A 6,420-nucleotide genomic window follows, 5' to 3' on the forward strand; every position below is an offset into this window, starting at 1 on the left:
ACTAGAGAAACCATTGGGGCTATAGGCCAATTCAAGATGGCGCCAGAGTGTGGCGACATTTTGCAAGCTGTCTGCAGCACATCTTATTCTTATATATATTATAATTGTTCTGCTCCTCTAAACCTCAATTCTAAACCTATCAGAATTACTAACATTGTTTTCTTAAATCTACTTCCAGGTTTGAAGATCCTCTGACAAATGAGGTCAGACTATGCTCTCTTCTACCACTATCATCAGGCAGAAGACATACATTCTTGAATACATATACAAACAGATTCAAGAACAGATTCTTTCCCACAGTTAACACATTTTTGAACGGACCTCTCAAATTTTAATTCTGATCTCTCTCTCTCTCTCTCTCTCTCTCTGCACCTTCTCTGTGGCTGTAACACTGTATTCTGCACTCTGTTCTGTTACCCTGGTGCACTTTGTATGGTACGATCTGCCTGTATAGCATGCAAAACTACACTTTTCACTGTATCCTGGTACGTGTGACAACAATAAATCAAAATCAAACTCAAGCTTATTATGTCCCCTGGATCTGATAGGATGCATTCTAGGGTATTAAAAGAATAACCACAGAGTTAGTGGGTGCACTGGTAGTAATGTTCCAGGAATCCATAGATTATGGAAAAGTCACAGAGGATTGCAAAACTGGCAATGTGACATCCTTATGCAAAAAGGCAAGGAGGTAAAAAAAAACAGAAACTCCAGACTGATGCTGCATAACTAACTGAGACTGATTAGCTTATCATCTGTCATTGGGGAAATGTTACTCTATCATAAAGAATGTAATAGCAGAGCATTTTGAGATGCATAATATAATCAAGCAGAATCAGCATGGTTCTATGAAGGGGAAATTATGCCTCACAAACGTATTACAGTTTGTTGAGCAGGTAGATAAAAGGAAACCGGTAGATGTAATATATTTGCATTTCCAAAAGGCATTCCATAATGTACTGTGTACAAGGTTTAATATGATAAGAGCCCATGTTGTGGGGGTGGGGTGGGATGAAAATTGGCATGGGTAGAGCATTAGGTAACTAATAGAAGACAGATATTTGGGATAAAAAGTGCATTTTTAGCATGGCAACTGTGACTAGTGGAGGGCCACAGAGATCAGTGCTGAGGCCACAGTTATTTACAATATTCATTAATGGATGAGGAAAGTGAATGTACTATTGCCAAATTTGTGAATGACACAAAAAATAAGTGGGAAGGCAAGTGGTAAGGATGACACAAAGAGTCTTCAGTGGGATATAGACAGCTTTAGTGAGCAGGCAAAATCTTGGCAGATGGAATATAATGTGAGAAAATGGAAGATTATGCACATTGGCAGGAAGAATAGAGGAGCTGAATATTATTCAAATAGAGAAAGACTACAGAAAGCCACAGAACAGAGGGATTTGGGAATCCTCATCCATGAATCACAAAAAGCTTACATCCAAATGATCTGTTGGCATCTATTTCCAAGGGAATGGTGTATAAAAATAGGGAGGTTTTCCTAAAGCAATACAAGGCATTAGTAAGACCTCACCTGGAATACAGTGAACAGTTTGGATCCTTTATTTACGGAAAGATAGATTGGCATTGGATACTGTCCAGAGAAGGTTCACTAGGCTGATACCAGGTATAGAGGAACTGTTTTATAAGGAGAGATTGAGTAGGTTGGGCCTGCACTCATTGGTCTAGAAGAACTGGAGGTAACCTTATTAAGCATACAAGATTAGGGGACTTGAAGGATAGATATGGATAGTTGGTTTCCTCTTGTGGGAAAGGCTACAACCAGAGGACATAATCTAAAGTAAGGGGTCACCCATTTAAGAGAGAGATGAGGAGGAATTTCTGCTGTCAGAGGGTTGTGAATCTGTGGAATTCATTACCGCAGAGAGCTGTAGAGACTGTGGTATTAATTATATTCAAGGTTGAGATAGACAGATTTTTCATCAGTAAGGGAATCAAGGGTTATAGGTTATAAGCAGGAAAGTGGAGTTGAGGATTATCAGATCAATCATGATTTCATTCAATGGTGGAGAGACTCAATGGGCTGAATGGTCTACTTCCCCATAGTCTTACGGTACAGGGGTATTCAGTCCCCGCACTCTGTGGTGCAGGGGTATTCAGTCCTCCAACTCAGTGTTACGGATATATTTAGTTCTAAACTCCCTGGTACGGGAGGTATTTAGTCCTAATTCTTTTATTCATTCATAGGATGTGCGTGTCGCTGGCCAGGCCAGCATTTATTGCTTATTCCTAACTATTCCCCCAATTAGGAATAGTTAAAAGGGCAGTTAAGAGTCAAACACATTGCTGCGGGTCTGGAGTCACATGTAGGCTAAAACAGGTAAGGATGGCAAATTTCTTTCCAAAAGGGCATTAGTCAACTAGATGGAGTTTTCCCCAACAATTGACAATTGTTTCATGGTCATCATTCGACTCTTTTAGATTGTTTTTATTGAATTCAAATTCCACCATTTGCTATGGCAGGATTCCAATCTGGGTACCCAGAACATTACCTGGGACTCTGGATTAATAGTCTAGTGATAATACCACTCGGTCATCACCTCCTGAATGTTATACCCCTATGCTCCATGGTATATGGGTATTTAGTCTTAATACTTCATGGTATGGGGATATTTAGTCCTTTCTGTAGGGTATGGGGCATTTTGTCCTAATGCACCATGGTATTGGGGTATTTACTCCTAACATTCCCTGGTTCAGGAAATATGTAGTCCTAACACTCCATTGTACAGGGGTATTTAGTCCTAACACTCCAGAGCACAAGAGGTATTTAGTTTTAACACTCCATATTATAGGAGTATTCAGTCCTTCCACTCCAGGGTACACGATATTTAGTCCTAACTCTCTCAGGTACAGGGAGTATTTCGTTCTAACACTCCCTGGTATGGGGTCTTCAGCCACCCCCATAACTTCATTGGGAGTAAGGGTGTTTTAGTCCTAGCTGTCAGGGAATGAGGTGATGGGCTGTTGTTTCAGACAGACCCTTGGCCAGCACAATCACAGGGGTGGGTCAGTGCTGTTATTTCCCTCTCTGATCACCCAGAACTGCTTTCTGAAGCTGAGTGAGAAATTGCCAAACGTTCTGTGGATTCTATGGTAACATTCTCTCAAACATTTATTCATCAGAGAGCAGTTAATGAACTATCTTTCATAAAGAACGTCCTTTGAGCACACATTCTCCTTTGATGTGTCCTCCCTTTTTCACTGAAAATATGGGAAATCAAACATTCAGTTTTATAGTGCTTGGCACTGACAATGGCATCAGATTAATAATGAGCTAGTTTCCAACTAACAGTGACTCGCAGGGATCTGCAGCTAGATCCTCAGAAACCAGTTTTTAGAATGTGTAAATGAAACAATAAAATGAACCAATTAGACAATAAGTTCACAATTAACCAAAGAAAATGATAAAATACTGGAAGCAATCCAGTGCAGTCAATCCTGAATTTTGTTCATTATCAGTCCACATAGTTAGATTTCAACATTATATTTGTCATGTCATGAAGACTACACTTTGTGGAAGAAAAGTAAAGGTTAGTATTTCAGGTAAGTCACCTACCTTGGTCACACAAGGAATTCAGCACCAATATTGATCCCAAAGCTCCAATTAATAGATGTTGGAACATGTTTGTCTCGTTCTGGGTAAAAGTCAGTGTCTCTCACTTTCTCCTGGCTGAGGAGTGAAAACGTTGAGTGATTTTTTTTCAATCAACTGCTCCTCTCCTCTGTCCCTTAGTGAGTTGAGTTTTTTTTTAAAACTTGGTTTTATTCTGATTGAATAAGTTGGGGAGGGGAGGGAACAGAGGCAATGACGTGAGATCACAGCGATCTCTCTCTCACGCATACACACCCTCTCTCTGCAAGTTCCGTCATACAGCAGTCAAAAACGATTTCAGACCTACTTCAATTGCAGGGAGCAGACTGCAGTCACACACATCCCGCTTACTAAACTGTGCAAAACCTAAACAAACAGGCAACAGCACCCATCCCCCGAGAAACTCCCTGAGAGGTCACACTACCTTTTTATTACATTGGGTTTTGTGTTTATGGCTCACGGGCTATAATCTGATTGATTTCTCTCTCTCTGTGCAAACTGATACCCAAACAGATTCGTGTGTGACCTACCAGCAGGAGCAATCCCTGCTTCAGTGAACATCCAGCCAGTTGGAGTGAAAGTTAGCATCACATACCCAGTGACCATTTTTGCAGGGGGCCTGGGGCTGTCACTGCTGGTGGAATGGAGTCGGGAAGAGTTCACACTTTGTGGGGTGGGTGTTCAGCAAATTCAGACCCTCCCTACAGCATTTTGGACTGCAATTTGATTCCACCTTGGTTAAAGGTAATGGTGGAGTGGAGGGGAGTCGGCAGGATCACATTACGATCTCAGAATTTCTGAGAACACACAGCGCGGTGTTCCCTCACGTGAGAAACTCAGTCCTCACTCAAGAGTGGTACCGACAGTCCGCGGGTTTGCGCTGTGTAATTCAGAGAACCTGAGTTCAAATATCAGCTTGACACCTCCCAAATGTGAACTCAATTTTTAAAAGAAGTTGAGCAATTCAGAGTTGCCATGGGTAAAAGTGACCATAAAATTGTTGAATTGTCATAAGAAGAAAAAGCCAAGCTTAGTGGCCTTTAAAGAGGAAAACAGACTGTGCTTACCCGATCTGGTCTATATGTGACATCAGCCCCACACTGATGTGGCTGACCCTTATGTGTCATCTGAAGTGGCTCAACAAGGCTACACTCTTATTCTAACAAACTTGCTACAAGGTCTATGGAGCAACCATGGAATGCTGGCCTTGCAGGCAATACTCACATCCCAAGAATGAACAATACCGGTGAGTCAGTCATTTGCATTTACACCCAGGCACCTGGTTGCCATGTAGCTATTGCACTGAGTTGACACACAGGGTAATCCTCAGAGATGACCAGCAGCTTTGGAACTCTAAGAAGATGTAGCTTTGAACAGCAATCTTGCATTCCAAAGCAGTCAGTAGTGGACTATTGAGTTATAGAGTCATACAACATGGAAACAGACTCTTCGGTCCAACCAGCCCATGCCAACCATGTTTCCAAACTAAACCTGCCTGCTCTTGGCCCATATTTCTCCAAACGTTTGTTATTCATGTACTTATCGAAATGTCTTTTAGACGTCATAATTGTACCCTCATCCACCACCTCCTCTGGAAGTTCATTCAACACACGAACCACTCTGTGTAAAAACAAAATTGTCCCTCATGTCTTTTTTAAATCTTTCTCCTCTCACCCTAAAAATACCCCCTCTCATTTTGAAATCCACCACCTTAGGGGAAGGACACCTGCCATTCACCCTATCTATACTCCTCATGATTTTACAAAACCTCTATAAGGTCAGCCCTCAACCTCCTACACTCCAGTGAATAAAGTCCCAGCCTATCCAGCCTCTCCCCATAACTCAAAGAAAGACCAATGTTTCCTTACTCCACCACTGTAGCCACATGGATCTCATCTTCCAGCCTTGTACTGGGCAAACCAGCATTGTTGAAACACTAATCTCCTCCTACACTCCAACAGTCAGCAGCAAAACGGGGCAGCGTGGTGGCTCAGTGGTTAGCACTGCTGCCTCACAGCACTAGGGACCTGGGTTCAAATCCACCCTTGGGTGACTATCTGTGTGGAGTTTGCACATTCTCCCCGTGTCTGCGTGGGTCCCCTCCATGTGCTCTGATTTCCTCCCACAGTCCAAAGATGTGCAGGCTAGGTGGATTGGCCATGCTAAATTGTCATAGTGTTCAGGGATGTGTAGATTAGGTGGCTTATAGAGGGATGGGTCTGGGTGGGATGCTCTGAAGATGAGTGTGGACTTGTTGGGCCAAAGGGCCTGTTTCCACACTGTAGGGATTCTATGATAATCCTCTATGAAAAACCTTGAGACGTGCTGGCGCTGTTGAAGTGCTGCTTAAGACAGGACAGAAATCTCCATCGGTCTGTTCCAAGTCTATCCAACATACACAGGTTTTCATGGCTTTGGCCTTAGAAATGAAAGCCACTATATCCAAAACAAAAGCATAAATTGTTGGGAAAATGCAGCAGGTTGCCAGCAGCTTGGAGAGAAAGCAGAGTAGATGTTTTGGATCCAGCGACCCTTCTTCAGAAAAGGTTGGCATTTATGTTGAAGATGGAATGGGGCAAGGGGGAGGAGTAAACAATAGGTGGAGATGGAGAGACAGGAAAACAGTTGGACAGATAAAGGAGTGGATAATGATCAGCCTGGGAGATTAAATAGCTGCTATTGGGGACTATTAGTGGCTAACAATGGATTGTTTTTGGTCGCAGTCCATGTGATTACAATGTCTGGGGTGTGGTGTTTGGGATGAGGACATGGGAGAAGGTGCTCAGGCCGTAAAATTATTGAAC

Source organism: Rhincodon typus, chromosome 17 (genome assembly GCF_021869965.1).
Source record: "Rhincodon typus isolate 14 chromosome 17, sRhiTyp1.1, whole genome shotgun sequence".
Taxonomy (NCBI): Eukaryota; Metazoa; Chordata; class Chondrichthyes; order Orectolobiformes; family Rhincodontidae; genus Rhincodon; species Rhincodon typus.